Below are 17,492 nucleotides of genomic sequence, written 5' to 3' on the forward strand. Positions count from 1 at the left end.
AACCCTCTTGGCCATTTTGTACTCGCACAGTATTTTAGATTTTCATTTTAATAAGCCACTATGGCTCTGTTAATAATTGTAGTGGGAACTTTCCCTTATGGGACATGCAAGAATTAATGAGCTTGACTCGTTTACAAAAGTGAAGTGGTTGTAAAAGAGGGCCCTCAAATTTTGGCACCTTAAACTCACAAATAATATATTAAATACCAAACTCCACAAGAAGAGGTGCAAGTGGAGTTTGGGGCTAGATTTAGACCTTTCTCTTGCAGATTATCTTCTCTACACTCTTATGCTATGCTTAATTTGTTGTGTACTCTCTAATAAAGTCTCTATCTCTTACAACTCTCTTACACACTTACAATCTTGTCTACGTCAATTCCATGCTCTGTGTGTGTGTGTGTGTGTGTGTGTGTGTGTGATAGTTTAGGTGTGTGTGTGGGTGTGTGTGTGCTTGGAAATTGGGAAAAGAGGTTGACAGGTTGATGGTGATGTTTGTGAGCATGTGTTGAATTGTTTTAAGCAACCGGTCTCCCCCCTTCTCTCCAACATTTGTACAAGCTGCAAACTCCCTTACTACCTACTGCAAGTTTAAATGAGAAGCTTAAGTATGTGGTTTTGTCGGGCATTCTCTTGATGCACAAAAGAGCTAGATTATCTTAGCTAATTTTATGTCTAATTGAAAATGCATGTCGTAAATGGAGACTTCCATGGAAAAGCAGCTGCTACGATCAAATTAATTTTGCGTTGTTTTTTGTTGGACCAATTATAGTATGGCCTTTACATGATGGATGCTTGTGATATCCTGACTAAATACTATTCAGTGCCCTTTACACTAGTCCATATTGTGCTCCAATTTAATTTATTTTTAACATTGCCAATGTCAAGTCAAGTGCCAAAATTGTACATTCTAATGGCCAATCATTAACACAAAATTAACACATTTTGAATTTGTTAACTATACTTTGGTGTAAGTTTGATAGTTACAGCTTTCTCCTTCTTGTACCTCTCTCCCCACACACAAACTGGTATATATATATTCAAATGCAATACATTATCTATATACGTGCATCCAATACCTCCGTGCTTTTCTTTTTTCATGTTCTCTTTTGAGCTATGAACCCAACCATCTCTCATATTGTGGCTTGCACTTTAAACTAAATTAAATTGTTATTGAGAGCATTTGGCATTAAGCTATGTCCATACTCACACGAGCCAAGGTATTTTCCATAATCAACAATACTCTGTAAGTACTTTGATATACTCCAAGGTGGTGTCAAACGAGGAATCCCAAACTCCGAGCGAACTTTTTTGAGCGATGATAAAATCGAGTGAGTTAATGAGAGGCACTTTATCAAAACACACATAGCGAAGAGTTCTTGTGATGTAAGTCACTCATTTATTTACTTGATAATCAAATAAATTGGCCATGGACCTCCTAAAGACGGTGGTTAAATTTAAGAATGGATATGTTAAGCAAAAGGTAGGTGCTAGCAAGCCTGACATTGGATAACTCTTAAGCTTCTTTTTTCTTGTGTGTTTTGCTAGCAAGTAAAAGAAACTTTTCCATTTCCCAAAGGAATTTTGTAAGTTTGTGAAAATCACTTTTCCCTAGAATTGAACTGGTGTAACATTGTTGACATGTTATCTGTATGCCCTCCTTGTGGACATCAGCACTTGACCTTGTAGGCAACCCCTCGCCCCCCCCCCCCCCCCCCCCCCCCCTCACTTTTGCACTATATTTGAGTATTTTTCAACTCTTTGCTTAATTACAACAGACCTTATTTTTCAACTCTTTGCTCATGGGGCAACCTTATTATTAGATGACTATTGTGAATATTTTAGGGTGCTATGAATTGAGACTGTTACCTATTTGTCGCTATTTATTGACCAATATCCGTATCCTTGCTGAGTTTTATTTAGCTTTTGTGAGGAATCTCACGATCCCAAAAGACAAAAGTGAAGGTCAATTGTAGGCAAGAAGTTTATGCTGTGTCGACTACTGCAAGCTTGTCTCCCTGCCTTTCTTGAAATGGAGAATCTTAATAAAATCCATTCAAATTCTGTTCTTTACTTTTTCTAATCCCCCCCCCCCCATCTCTCTCTCTCTCTCATCGTGTATGCAAAAAACAAAGACTACAGAGTGACCTCTCTCTCTCTCTCTCTCTCTCTCTCTCTCTCTCTCTCTCTCTCTCTCTCTCTCTCTCTGAGAATGTGTAGCACATCTTTGATGACTCTATCCGAGCATAGCCAAGTATTTGCATCCCAAACAGAGAACATGATGGAGCAACGAGTAGGAGAAAGACTTGCCAATCCCAACATGTTTGAAACCACCACAACATACACCAGAACCGAGTTCACAAACCGAACCTACCTCCGTTTTCTCCCCTTTGGATGGGTGGGAAGGGAGTTCTCCCCCAAGGCTAAAAGTAGAGCACCCCCACTCTAAACCCCTCGTAGACAAGGTACCAAGAGCTAGCATCGCTACCACATTCGCAATCCTAGATTTGGGGGGGGGGGGGGGGCAGGGGGGGCTTTTTTTTTGTTTTAACACATTCAAAAGATTTCAAAAATAAAAAAAACATTCACCTTTTGCAGTTAGTACAACAACCTACTCACTTTGCATTCACTACAAGAAGAGAGTCTTTTTTTTCAAAACTCACAAAATGTGAGTGCGATTTTGGAATTAAGACCGAGACAAATTTACATAGCTCGCCATGCTTGCACCGAGCCATGGAGTCAACCATAATACCAAATACTCAGACCATACATTAGATATATAGAGATAAAGGGAAGCCAGCCGAAACTAAGAAAGCAAAGCAGACTAGCTGAGAAGGGAGCCACCCTCGATAGAAGAAGCAACCTCCTATGTGATTTCCACTGGACATCCACCCTCTGTCACTGGGTAGAACACCACACACAAAAGACCGCCGCCGAAGTCGAATAGCCGCATGCCGCAAGAAGGGGAGGAGCCTGAAGCTGCATCACTGGCCGTTCAGGGGACATTCACCAAAAAAAACCGCCGAACGAACCAAAGCCCACCGACCAACCAATCCGAACCCTACCCACTGGAAGAGCAGCCAGGTGTCACCAAGAAAACCCACCAACTCTGACACGAAGCACCTCCAGATCTCGTCACCAACCCTCCCTTCCACACCATGACCCGCAAGACCACAGTGATGTAGCAGGCTCGCAAACCAAAACTTGGCTTCAAGGGAGTGAAACCCTTTTGCCATGCCAAGAGAATGCCACTGCCACAAGCACCACAACCCCATCCGGAGCCGAGCCACCAAAGAGATCCAGCCGTCGTGGTGGCCCATACAGGCCGTGGAGGGACAGCCTCCACCACATGTGCAAAAATAGATGGTCGTCAATACTGTAGCGGACGATGGGCACAGGCCAGCCAGTGTCTCCCACCCAGAGATAGCCCCAACCCTCTATATTGCATATCCCATCCCCTGCCACAGATACCCCACCATGACCAGGGTGCCTTTGAAGAAAAATAACCCACCTCCCTCAAATAGTCTGCCTATGAACCCCCCTACTCTTGCAGAGCTGCCGAAGCTAAAGCGAGACACCCTTGCTCCTAGGGTTCAATAAAGTTGAAAAAAAACCTCCCTAAATAACTACTTAAAGAGAGAGTTTTAAAAAAACCCCTCCCTAATGGATCTGCGCAGGCGTGGATCCATTGAGGGAGGTTTTTGTAAATTAAAAAACTCTCTCTTTAAGTAGTCATTTAGGGAAGCTTTTGAAAAAAAAGACTATGTGTAGTTGTGAATGCAAAGTGAGAGATGCTATTTTAAGATGTATCATATTAACTTTAGTTTTAATTTATAGAGTCGTATGCATGAGAGTCAGCGAAGGGAAGTGCTACGTTCACTTGTCCAAAAGGGAAGTCCTTTCTGCAGATGCAATTTTCAATCTCTCCCCCTCTTCTCAAACAAAGGTTACCTGGAGATTGACAATACCATGGGGGTGCCGAACGATCTCGTTTCCTTCTCAATGACAATGAGAATCAGGCCCATAGAATGGGAAGCAAAGTCGGAGGGTCTTGCAAGGTCGATAGTGCACTGAGGAACAAATCTGGGCGTGTGCCTTAGGGGAAAGGTAAGGGATAGCAAGGGTAGAGGAAGGGTAGAGTTGGAGTAGAATTTCACTGGGAGTAGGTGAAACTAGGGCAGAAGGCAGAGAAGGGTTCACTGCGGGTAGCGCAAGGAAGGAAGGAAAGATAGTAATGATTAGTTTTTATAAAAAGTTACCAGTATGTGTCTATGGTAACGAAATTAAAATAAAATCAAAAGATGAAAGAAAGAGGGGGGGGGGGGGTAGAGAGTGCGTGCCCTCATCTATAGTGAGCACACATGCAAGGATTTAAGAGGTGAAGACAACACCTCATTACGGCCACACGATGTTAGTCATACGACAATCCCTAAGAGCTTTGGTAGGAGGCAAAAATTGTAGGACGCCTAGCACACAAACAAACAAAGGCATATAATCATGCACTTTTTTATATTGTAAGGGAAAATTTGTGAGTAGTACAATAGAATGGTTTACATTGCAAGGCTACGCACTTGGCTGCCACGGTGATGGGTTCGATTCATGGTGAATCCCTTCATGGTTTTAGAATCTCCCTTGTGTATAGCAAGGCGAAGATGAGTGGAATCTGGAGGAGATTCCATCTAAAGAGAGTGGAGCAAGTAGCAGCACTATGTATTCCATCTAAAGTGGGTAGGGGAGGACCCAATTTTTTTGAGCAAGACTCTTGATGGATGCTTTGGGAATTAAAAGATGAAAAGATAATGGAGTTGGCAAGTGACGAGCCAAGAACGAAACTTCAGGTGGTGGATTGAGAATTTGTCAGATGTTGTTGAGTGCTAGAACATAGCCATGCGCAGTGGGAGGCAACAACAAAGCCTTTTTTGAAATATGCACGAGCTCAAACAATCAATAACTAAGTCGTTGCAACGGCATGGCTCAACCCAACGATTTCTCTTTAGTGAATGCGATGTCTTGTGGTCGATTGTCGATGGAAAATCGTTGCGTTCCTTTCAAAGTGGTAAGGCAACCAACCAGCTTTGAATGGGATCTTGATAGATTCCATATATTGGAAGGGTAGAGAGTGCGTCCTCTCATCTATAGTGAGCACACATGCAAGGATTTAAGAGGTGAAGACAACACCTCATTACGGCCACACGATGTCAGTCATACGACAATCCCTAGGAGCTTTGGTAGGAGGCAACAATTGTAGGACGCCTAGCACACAAACAAACAAAGGCATATAATCATGCACTTTTTTATATTGTAAGGGAAAAATTGTGAGTAGTACAGTAGAATGGTTTACATTGCAAGGCTACGCACTTGGCCGCCACGGTGATGGGTTCGATTCATGGTGAATTCCTTCATGGTTTTAGAATCTCCCTTGTGTATAGCAAGGCGAAGATGAGTGGAATCTGGAGGAGATTCTATCTAAAGAGAGTGGAGCAAGTAGCAGCACTATGTATTCCATCTAAAGTGGGTAGGGGAGGACCCATTTTTTTGAGCAAGACTCTTGATGGATGCTTTGGGAATTAAAAGAGGAAAAGATAATGGAGTTGGCAAGTGACAAGCCAAGAACGAAACTTCAGATGGTGGATTGAGATGTTGTTGAGTGCTAGAACACAGCCATGCGCAACGGGAGGCAACAACAAAGCCTTTTTTGAAATATGCACGAGCTCAAACAATCAATAACTAGGTCATTGCAACGGCATGGCTCAACCCAACGATTTCTCTTTAGTGAATGCGATGTCTTGTGGTCGATTGTCGATGGAAAATCGTTGCGTGCCTTTCAAAGTGGAAAGGCAACCAACCAGCTTTGAATGGGATCTTGATAGATTCCATATATTGGATAAGTGAATAGTGTTTTCTTTTAACTCTCTCTCTCTCTCTATCTCTTTGTAATAAATGCAAAAGTGAATACACCTTTTTTTTTCAAGCTCTTCAATGTGTTTTTTTGTTTAAATCTCCCTCGAAGGTTTTGCTCGTCGGGCACACCCTTTGATGAAGATTTTTTTTTGACTACAAAGAGAGAGAGAGAGAGAGAGAGAGAGAGAGAGAGAGAGAAGAGCTAGAAAATACATTTTCCCTAACTGGTGAAAATAAGGCCAAAATTGGACTTCTCTCGATTCTTAGGTCAGAATTTTAAGCTCTCTTCTCACTGCTCTCATTATCTATCTATCTCAATTATAAGAGTTGAATACTATACATATTATAAAGATTTTCTCCCGCTCATTTTTTTACCTAACTTATAACCCTCACCCACATGTACACATTGTTTAGCCTATGCAGCACCGCACCTTAGGGATTTTCGTGCTCCTCTATTAGCTTCCACCTTAACACTACTTTATTAGGCTTTGAAGGTGGTTCTCCATCTGCTATGGAGAGAGAGAGAGAGAGAGAGAGAGAGAGAGAGAGAGAGAGAGAGAGAGAGAGAGAGAGAGAATATGGAAGAAAACTATAGGCATGGTCCCTAGGTGGCATGTCCCCCTTTGGCTCATCCTTGATGTTGAGGATGGGGCTCAAGCCGCACCACATAGGACAATGTGGGCCCATGTCATATGAATATTAGCTCGGTTTTTGGTTCGCTTGGAAAATGTCGCTCGGTGTATGGTAAGACTCATGTCTATTAAATATTTTTCTCTTTTATGTTTTGCCTAATCCATTGGTCACATGCACATAGATTCACCGATTTAGGTAGTGTGTCAATGCTCATCCTAGTGTAGATTCGTTGATTTAAGCAACACCACTTGTCAGTGCAGATTCGCTGATTTAGGCAGCACACTGCTAAATAAGACATTTACTGTTTTCAACAATATTAAGTGCAGATCCGCCAATTTAGGAATCACAAGTGCTAACTCGTCGATTTACGCAGCACCGATCACAAAATTACGTCGGGTGTAAATTCCCTAATTTAGGAAACACCGATCACAAAATCATGTTGTAATGGCTTGCCACCACTGTCCCGAGCATGCTTTTGTTACGCGGGTACATAATGAAAGTGATTTGGATTTGGATTTATATGGAATTGGATTGGGATTTGGTATGTGATGATTTTTTGTCACGACAGTGTTTATGTGATTGGACTTGACATTTATGAGATCGATGATGAGTTTGACCAATGATATCTTGATTCATCAGGGTATGACATAAACTGCTTATTCTAGTGGTATGGGACACTAGAATAGGTAGTATGTGGATGACGGAAGGCATAAGCAATGTTGTTTAGTTTCATTAATTTTCTCTTTTACTATGTGCTATTTTTGACACAGATTTCTAATCACTGTTTTTGTCAAGTATAGTTTGCAAATTTCTCATCTTTGCAACTGAGGACAGTTGCTTTTTAACGGAGAAATATGTAATGGAATTGATATTTTACTATTTATTGCAACTGACAAGTGGAAAAAGAATTAGCAGCTAATGGACTTGTGAAAGGATATAGCATTTTATGTATATTTTAATGTTCTTTATGAGCTTTGGCCATTTATGATCGGCTGGCCAGTTTGTACTCACTTTGACCATTCAAGAAATTTATAAAGTAAATACGTGCAAGAGGAAAATGGTCACTCTTGCACGTGGGGAGATTGCACCCAACGTCTGTGTCATTCTTCTACTCCCTTACTTCTCCTCTCGCCGTGCGGATGTAGCACTCCGCTCTAGGAGGTGCGCTTGCATGCTTTCTTTCTCTCTCTTCCGCTCTTTGTCTCTCTTTGTTTGCGTATGCATCTATTATGTGCTCGTGGATGTGCCAGGCATGCAATTTTATCGATTTTACGGCTTGCAACGTGTTCCTTTTGGTATTCTGCAGGGCTCGCGACGCTTTTGTTTGTAGCAAGGGTAGTGAGCTCAACAAACGACGTACTGTAGGATGTTGAGGAGTGTTGTTACTAGCTCCAACACGATAAGGATGTAGCATGATGGAAGTGGCTTGAGATATGTGGTTGCATAGTGATCAGCTTGTCCGCTAGGATCAAAGCGTCTTGAGGTAGAAGCTCTTGGCACGGGAAATTGATTCAAGGGATGTATGTGATCCCGAGTATGTATGAGGGACTCTTCGAACTAGAACAAGAGCATGACGGGGTATTGGGTAAACCCAGGATGGGAAAAAGTGATTATAGGAGAAGAGTGTGGTAACCATGATCATGCTTGGTGGCGCCAACGAAATCAAATGCTTTTTGTTGATGGGAAAAAAAGTAAGTCAAAATTGGAGTTTGGATCCATGTAAACCTGTCAGGATGTTGCGAGGAAGATTGGACGCCAGAACTTGTAGAGTAAGTATGGATTGGGTTCTGATATATATCGAGAGGAGGGCGATGGATGAAGTTGGAAACAGGAAGGGTAATTTTGGGTGACAGTGAATGGCCAGAGTTGGTTGTCTTTATTCTCCTGCGTGCGTCGTCTCTTCTTCTCCCGTGCCTGCACACACGCCCGTCTTCGTGAGTTGAATCTCCCCTCCCTGTCCTCGCTAACAAGATCCTGTCACATCCCTCCTGCAAACCCTTATCCCCGGACCCTGATCTAGAACATCTCCTCCATTACCTGATACACACACACACACACACACACACACACACACACACACACAGAGTGCTACAACCGGAAGCCTGGCTGCCCTACATAATACCCGAAATAGCACACTGCAAGCCATAAAACGGACAAATCTCCATACCTGGCAAATCCACGAGCACATAATCGACGATATACGCGAACAGAGAGAGATAGAGAGCGGGAGAGAGTGAAAGAACGCGTGTAGGCGCACCCCCTAGAGCGGAGTGCTACACCGACACGGCAAGAGAGAGGAGGGAGGAGAGAAGAGAAGAAGACACAAGTACTGGGTGCAATCTCCCCCCGTGCAAGAATAACCATTTCCCTCTTGCACGTATTTCATTTATAGATTTCTTGAATGGTCAAATTGAGTACAAACTGACCGACCGGTCATAAATGGCCAAAGCTCATAAAAACGCACTTGAATAATAAATTATAAAATATAATATCCTTTCAAGATCCTTTCACATAACCCTTAGCCTTTTCCACCTGTCAGCTGCATTAAACAATAAAATATCAATTCCATAACATACCTCTCTGTTGGAAAGCAACTGTCCTCAGTTGCGAAGATAAAAATCTGCAAACAATACTTGTCAAAACAATGGTTAGAAATCTGTATCAAATAGTAAAAAATCCATAAAATTAGACAACATTGCTTATGCCTGCCGTCATCCACATACTACCTATTCTAGTATCCCATACCACTAGAATAAGCAGTATATGTCATACCCTGATGAATCAGGATATCATTAGTCACACTCATCATCAATCTTATATTGTCAAGTCTCATCACATGAACACTGCCGTGATAAAATCATTAAATACCAAATCCCAATCCAATTCCAATTCCACAATATAAGACCAAATCCAATTCACTTTCATTATGTACCTGGGTAACAAAATCATACCAGTTACAGTGGTGGCCAGTCATTGCAGCATGATTTTGTGATCGGTGTTGCCTAAATGGGCGAATCTACACCTGACGTGCTGCCTAAATCGGCGAATCTGCATTTGGTATTGTTGAAAAAGTGTGAATTTGCAGTTTGTTATTGTGCTACCTAGATCGGCAAATCTGCACCAGGATGAGCATTTACACACTGCCTAAATCGGCGGATCTGTGTGCATGTGACCAATGGACTAGACAGGACATAAAATAGAAAAATATTTACTATTTGTTTGACACCACTTTGGAGTATAGTGGAATAGCAAAGTACTTACAAACTCTTGTTTATGATGGAAAACACCTTCGCTCATGTGAGGAGCTATATAATATCAAATGACCTTAATAAAAATTCCATTCATTGCGAAATTTAAGCCATTATATGAGAGATGACTGGGTTGATAGCTCATAAGATAACTTGAAAAGAGAAAGGAGGTATTGGAGGTACTTACCTGGATAATAGACAGTATTTAAAAATGTATACAACAATGTGTGCATGTAGAGAGAGGTACAAATAAGAGAAAACTGTGACTATCAAACTTTCACCAAGGGATAGTTAACAAATCGAAAATGTGTGAATGTTGTGTTAATAATTTGGCCTAAAATAAAATAATATTGATCCTATCCAAAATTTATTAATGTTACTTTTAGGTCTAAAGATACATAGATAGATCTTACTTATGATGTTTCAAGAGGGGTATTATCAGAATGCACTAAGGAGTGTCATACCTGGAGTTTGATATGAGAACATTGTATTTAGATTTATTTGCAAAACTTTTCACAAAAAAGAAAAACAAAGCACTAAAAACAATTCCTTGTTAAATTTAAGAAGACTTTAATAATTGCATATCAAATGCATTAACATTTGAAACACCATGAAGGAAAAATTTGATGCAAAGTCTGTTTGCCAAGAAAAGAGAATGAAAGTAGACAACTTGAAGTACAAATGAGCGGATAAGAGAGGTGTTATCTAAATTTACAGGGTGGTTGGCAAGACTGGGTTTACCAGTGGATATCGGTCTTCAGAGAAGGTGAGGCCACGCTCAATGTATGAATGTTAGGAGAGGTCAAAAGCAGGTCTCCTAAAGTAGTTGGATTCAAATTCTGTTGTAGAGGGAAATAAACATAGTTCTCTGCGAAGGAGTATTAGAAACATTGGCAGGGATGTGATACAGAAGCAAATAAATGGAATAATATTGAGTAATATGCAAAAACAATTTGACTGCCATATGATGTAACATTTAAAACAATTTGTAGAGCAATCAAAGTGAAAATCTAATTACACAACATCATTGCTAATGGGTATAAACTTACATTATGGGGATAATGGCTCTTGCAAATAATGATGACAGAGGGATTTTCTTGTTTATGGTTGATAATTGCTTAATAATCCGAGTGTTGGTAGCTAAAAAGTGTACCTAATTAGAGTTCGCCTAGGGTCATCATTGCTAGAATATTAAGGCAGGATGTATCTTGAGGATGAAAATTTGACCCTAGCACGTTATGATTATTGACGGTGTTGACCATGTAGGACATGAAAGTATCAAAATAAACTAAAAGACAATAGGTCCCATGTTCTATAACGCCACATGTTCATCGTCGCCATCCTCTTTATTAGACAGATCAAGAGCTCATAGGAAATTGTAAGACGATAACGCTAACTAGACGGGCGTAAATGCCAATTCAGGTCTACTAATTCCCATTATTGTATCAATTGGTGTCAATATGTCCAAGGTGGACCTCTGCAAATGGCCATAAGGGCGATCAAAAGTTTGCATCATCAGTTGGAATAGAGGATTGTAATATACGTTAATGAGGAACACCTATGCAGTTACGCTTGTGTGGTGCTGGACGCAAGATACTAGACTCAAGAGACTAGATCACAAAAGTAGATGATGCATACGATGACTAGAACCAATCATACATCTATACAATTATAAAGAGCCACCAATGGCTAGAAAAAATCTCCAAGTCCAGCTACGTCGATCTCCAAAGTGTAGTGGTGAAGGGTACACTCCTGTGCTTTGGGGCATTTGATAAGGAGCGAGAGTCAGAAGCATCTCGTTTCTTTCGTAGTGTAGAATGTTGTACATACTCACATACATATACAATCAAAGTAATTGAGGTCGCTTGGATCCGAGAAGTGGCATGTCAAGTTCATCTTCCATGCCAGAAAGGATAAGCACCAGCTTGGCATTAGGAAATACTGCAAATGCATTTGCCAGCTTTTGTCAAAAAAGAAAGGCACTCTAATTGGGAGAGAATGACAAGGACCATGTAAGTCTGCTTTTAATGGATCACGGTTAGAAGCTCAGCTCTCGATACCATAAACACATGCAAGCCAAAAGTGACGAGAGATTCTTTGGGCAAACAAATACAATCAATTGTTTACTGTCGCCTTCAAAACAGATAACAAGGCTCTTAAACCACAGTTTCATAGATGAGCGACCCCGCTCTCAACTGTGGATTTCTACCATTTCCAACTGCGACAGCTTCGTAATGACAACTAGCTGAGCTACTGCTGGTTTGGTTTGTTTGGTTCCTCACTGATAAAGGCATGTTAAAGTTTATATGTCCTCCCTACCAGTGTATTCCAACAAACACCATTCGACTATCTGCTGCCCAGCGTTTGCTCTTCTAGTTAGCATGGCCTACTGATGTAATATGGCCTGCAAGGACAGTGGAGTTCCGATGGAGGAAGTCCTGAAAATCGTCATGAATACGAAAGCTTTGACCATAGCAGCTGCTGCGCCATTGGCCAAACTTGATGTAGAGTCCGAGAAAGAATTATCCATCGAGGCTGAGATCCAGGGCCAGGGAGCAGAAATTGAAGGACAAGCTGAGGTTAGTGAAATAGCACGCAGAAAGAGGAATCGTGGCCATGGCTTGCTTCTACGTCCCAGGACGTCCGGATACCAGGAGAAACGAGGGAGAGAGAGAGAGAGAGAGAGAGAGAGAGAGAGAGAGAGAGAGAGAGAGAGAGAGAGAGAGAGAGAGAGAGAGAGAGAGAGAGAGAGAGAGAGAGAGAGAGAGAGAGAGAGAGAGAGAGAGAGAGAGAGAGAGAGAGAGAGGTTTTGTCACCTCTTGTGAGAGAAGGGTGATGACTGATGTAGTGGTGTGTGTGTAACAAACTGTAGCAGCCTTGATTAATTGAATTCAGGAGGAGAGAGAGAGAGAGACTTTCACTGAAGATGTGCGCCATTTAAGAGACACAACATGCCAAAGTAAGGGGGAGGTGGTGGGAGCTGCATGCCAAGGGAATGCGTGGAGAAGGTGGGCGGCATAGCGTTCTACGGAGTGGCGATTGTAGTGGGGAGAAAGAGAGAGTGAGAAAGTGTGATCTACACTGATAGAAATTACTGGCCAATGCTTTGGCAAGTGGATCGCTACTACTGCTCTCAAGCCATGCACACTTCATGCGCAAAAATGGCCATGCAAAGTAGAGGGACCGCAGGTCATCAACAACGGGTTGGTGGGCAGAGAGAGAGTTGGTGTGTAGTGCAACTGTTGCCACCCTTTACTGGTCAAGGCCTACCTTGCATGGAAGCATTCGAGAATAGGGTGAAAAGGTGGGGCTTATAAGGGGGTGGTGATCGTCGTAAGCTAGTAAGGCTGTGGACCTGCATGCGCAGGCGATCTCAATCACCCTCCTTTTATTCATATTATTATTATTGTTTCATATAAATTGAGACCACCGTTTGTCTGTGGGTAGGGCTGTCCGCCGCCATGCAAAAAAAAACAGTGCAGTTGCATGAGCTTGTGGTCGTCGTTAGTGTCGCACCATGAGTGCTAGTTGGTGAGTCCAAAAAGGAAGAGGTAGGGGGTGGTTGCATGCGAGTACCCCTGCAGGTTGCAGATGTTGGATGGCAGATGCCAGTGACGTTGCCGGTGGTCTTTGTAAGTCTGCTTGGACAATATCTGCCAAGGGCGGGAGAGCAACAACATACAGTTGCTTTACTACCTCCGCCTCCCTCACACGACGCTCTCTCTGACCCTCCTTGTCTTGCTTGCCATTTGGCGACTATGGATCTGGGCTACGTGCAAAAGACGTCCGACAATGATCACACCCGAGATCGCACTCAGTTCGCAGCTCTGCAAATCTTCCTTTTTCATAGTCCACGAAATTCCTCGCTCTCTCTAATGTCCTCGTATAATTTAGTTTAATCCATTCTATTATTATGTTTAATTAACATAATTATACTAATAATCATTATATCATCATAATAAAGAAAGGGTTCTCTTCAATTTTCTAAAGATCACTATCTATCTCATACAATCGTCACTAATGATTATAAATTGAAGTAATTAACGAAATCTACAAGCATAAGAAAACAAAACACTTAGCTGCTACTTGACAAAAATCTTTAGTCTTGGAGCATAGCCCACGCTCTGATACCACTGCTACAACCGGAAGCCTAGCTGCCCTACATAATACCCGAAATAGCACACTGCAAGCCATAAAAAGAACAAATCTCCATACCTGGCGAATCCACGAGCACATAATCGACGATATACGCGAACAAAGAGAGATAGAGAGCGGGAGAGAGTGAAAGAACCCATGTAGGCGCACCCCCTAGAGCGGAGTGCTACGCCGACACGGCAAGAGAGAGGAGGGAGGAGAGAAGAGAAGAAGACACAAGCACTGGGTGCAATCTCCCCTCGTGCAAGAGTGACCATTTCCCTCTTGCACATATTTCATTTATAGATTTCTTGAATGGTCAAATTGAGTACAAACTGACCGGCCGGTCATAAATGGCCAAAGCTCATAAAAGAGCACTTGAATAATAAATTATAAAATATAATATCCTTTCGAGATCCTTTCACATAACCCTTAGCCTTTTCTACCTGTCAGCTGCATTAAACAATAAAATATTAATTCCATAAGAGAGAGAGAGAGAGAGAGAGAGCGACTTGCACATCTCTGCTCGTGCTGGTGGACGACCAGTCTCCCAGACACCTCCATTCGATTAACGGTCCCCTCCCCTGGCTACTCATCTGTGCAGAGCCTGCTTGAGCTTCCTCCCTGGATTCGTTAGGCCTCCCACGTTGCCACTGCATGAACCTCGACCCTGCACAATCCCGCCACGTGAATATCGCCCTACTACCACCTTGATCGCGTGCTCCTACAAGACGAATTGCAAGTGTGCACTTTTGAGCTTGAAGGAAATGAAGCACTGGCCTGCTCCCCACACACACGCATGATACAGAGAAGCAGTGCAACCTTTCAAATTGTTGAAGAAATCTACGCTGACGAAAAACTTGGCAGCCCTTTATATGCCAAGCAGAGACTCCGAGCTGCGGAGCAGGCGGAGCAGAGACATGCACCCACATGAGCGACAACGAGCCTGCATTACGACACAAACCTATTCAACATCACAAACCTTCGACCCTGTTGTGCAGAACGATGCAAAACGCATGTTTGCTCCCGCTCCCCAACAGGATGCCCTCTCACACATGCCCGCTTGGCTGATTCGCGTCTCGCCAACTCACAGGAAAAAAATATCAAGCTCTCGTTTCACCCACCCGTACATGGCATCTCTTTTCTCTCTCCTCCACGTGACAGCTCCCCGCTTTTTCACTTCGGAGGGATCTCCCAAGATCCTCCTTAATTCACCTGCTTAGGAAAATTGAACGGACATAGTTGATCATTAAATCTATATATCAAATAGATAGGTGATCATCCTTCCATGGAGCGACTCAGCTCCAAAACTACTACATCTCATTGGTCTATATTCTCTCCCTCCCTCTCCCTCTCTCTCTCTCTCTCTCTCTCTATGAAGGCAGCGTTCTTGCACTACTCTTCGACCTCTGCGCTGCGCCTTCCCCTTTCCCCGCTTTTTCTCTCATCAGCAGCCGCCCCGTCGCTTCCACGCCGTATAGGGTTAGGTTTTCGTGGGACGGTAGCGGCATCCATGTCCGGAAACAGGGACTCCCATCCCGATCCGCTACATCAGGAGTCCCCTCTCAACAAGCACAATCCCAAGAGCGAAGCGGGCGCAATTTCAGACGCAGAAGGTGGCCCCAAGAAAGAAGAGCAGGACGTCGATCTGCTGCAGAAACAGCTTGGAGAACCCCCTGAAAAGCCCTTGCCTGGAGATTGCTGCGGTAGTGGATGCGTCAGGTGTATCTGGGATATTTACTTTGAGGAACTCGACGTTTACAACTCTCGCAAGGCTGTCCTTGATACCCTGCGGGCGTCACGATAGCAACAATGTGTAAGGCGTAGTTTGTGTGTGTGTGTGTGTGTGGCTGTGGAGGCTCCAGCGGTGGCGAAGCCGCAGTCAGGCGTAGAAGTGCATGAAGTGGTTGTAGCAAATGTGGCTCTGATCGTTATTGCTGACCCTGTGGAGAAGGTTGATCGATGCTGGCACGGCAGAACCATCGCGTTTCTTGCACATTGCTTGCAGCGTCTTACCGCGGCTGGCCAGCCCGTAGACATCTTGGTGACACCTCAACCTGCAAATTGCAATCTGCGGCTGCCTGGGAACTACTGTAATTTTTCCTTCAGCATGTATATTATAATTTAACATTGCTAGATTGTGGGATTGCCAAGGGACGTGCATTGCTTCCCTCAGGTTTCTTTGAAGAAGAGAACAGAGCTTCAAGGTCTGTATGTAATACACACATGTAAAGAAGATTTGCAGCATCAGTTTGCTGTCTGTGTGCTGCTCGCTATTCTGATTCGATTTATAACAATTCCTTTGTATACTGTGGCTCTCGTTGAGCCATCAATATTTGTTAAAGTGATGTGTTAGGTACATAGCCAGCATCGCTTTGACCCCTAATTTCTTTTGATCTGATAAATTGCAGTGACTTTCTTTATTTGCTGAGCTGAAGGACTTTGAACTTAAGTAATCACGTTTATGGAAACTGAGCTTGCTGGCTTTGAAGTTGAAACTCATGATTGTGGAAAAGATTCATCAAGGATGTACGTGCTTTGTTGTGCCGCGTTTAAAGCTTTTAGTCTTTCTAGAGTAGAAACTGCCTGTTGGGATTGAAAAAATTAATGTGCTTGTTCACTCCACCTTTCTAATGTCTGCGATTTGCATCTACTTGTTGCCATTTGTTTTAGGAGTGTCTGTGCTGAGCATTGCATGAGTTTCGTTGTGCTTTCTCATCCTAGTGTCTATGTTTTTCATTTCTTGTTGCTAGTCTCTATCCTGCATATCCTAAGCCATTGTCGAAGTGTTTGCGTGAGTATGTGTATGTGGGGGCATTTATTGGCACCGAATTCTACATTTGCTCTTTGGGCGTGGTTATGTTAGCAAGAATGTCATTGTATCAGGTAAACTGTACACAACTTAGAGCTGATAGTTTATAGCATTACAGGTGACTACCATGAGTCACACTTACTTTAAACGTGAATTTGGGTTCCCATTGCCTTTTGTAGGAATACATGCATACGTACACACATGCTCACATACACAAATATATATGTACGTGTGTGTGCGTGCGTGCGTGCGTGTGCATATACATGTATGTATGCACCATTTTTCTGTTTTGGCTAAAGGGCTAAGGCTAGATTTTGGGAAGTTTTCAGTTTTGTGATGGGTGACTCCATGGCAACTGGCAAGAAACTTTGTTATGTGGATTTTGCTGAGTTTAATGGTCTCATAGTGGAGCTTCTGCCAGTGGAACCTTTTCTTTCTAGGTTCTGATTGCGCATCGGTATTATAAGCTCCTAGATAAAGTCGGGGTGGGCTAATACTTCCTTCTTTTTAAATGGAGGTTTCGCTCCCATCTAACAATGAGAAGATAGTGGAAGAATGTACAGTTTCAAAGGTTTGTGGTTGAAAAGGCAAGAGTAGGAATTGTGGTTTTTTTTAGGTGGTGGCCCTCATAGTTGTAGGGGGTGGGGAAACTTATCGAAGCTCGGTTTTCCAGAGCTTTGGGGTTATTGTACTGTTGCTGAAAGTGGTGAATGAGCTGAAAGAGTATGGATAATGTGAATACAGCTTTTTGGGCTGTCTAAAATTTT

Source organism: Adiantum capillus-veneris, chromosome 24 (assembly GCF_014529385.1).
Source record: "Adiantum capillus-veneris isolate H3 chromosome 24, ASM1452938v2, whole genome shotgun sequence".
In the NCBI taxonomy this organism is placed as follows: domain Eukaryota; kingdom Viridiplantae; phylum Streptophyta; class Polypodiopsida; order Polypodiales; family Pteridaceae; genus Adiantum; species Adiantum capillus-veneris.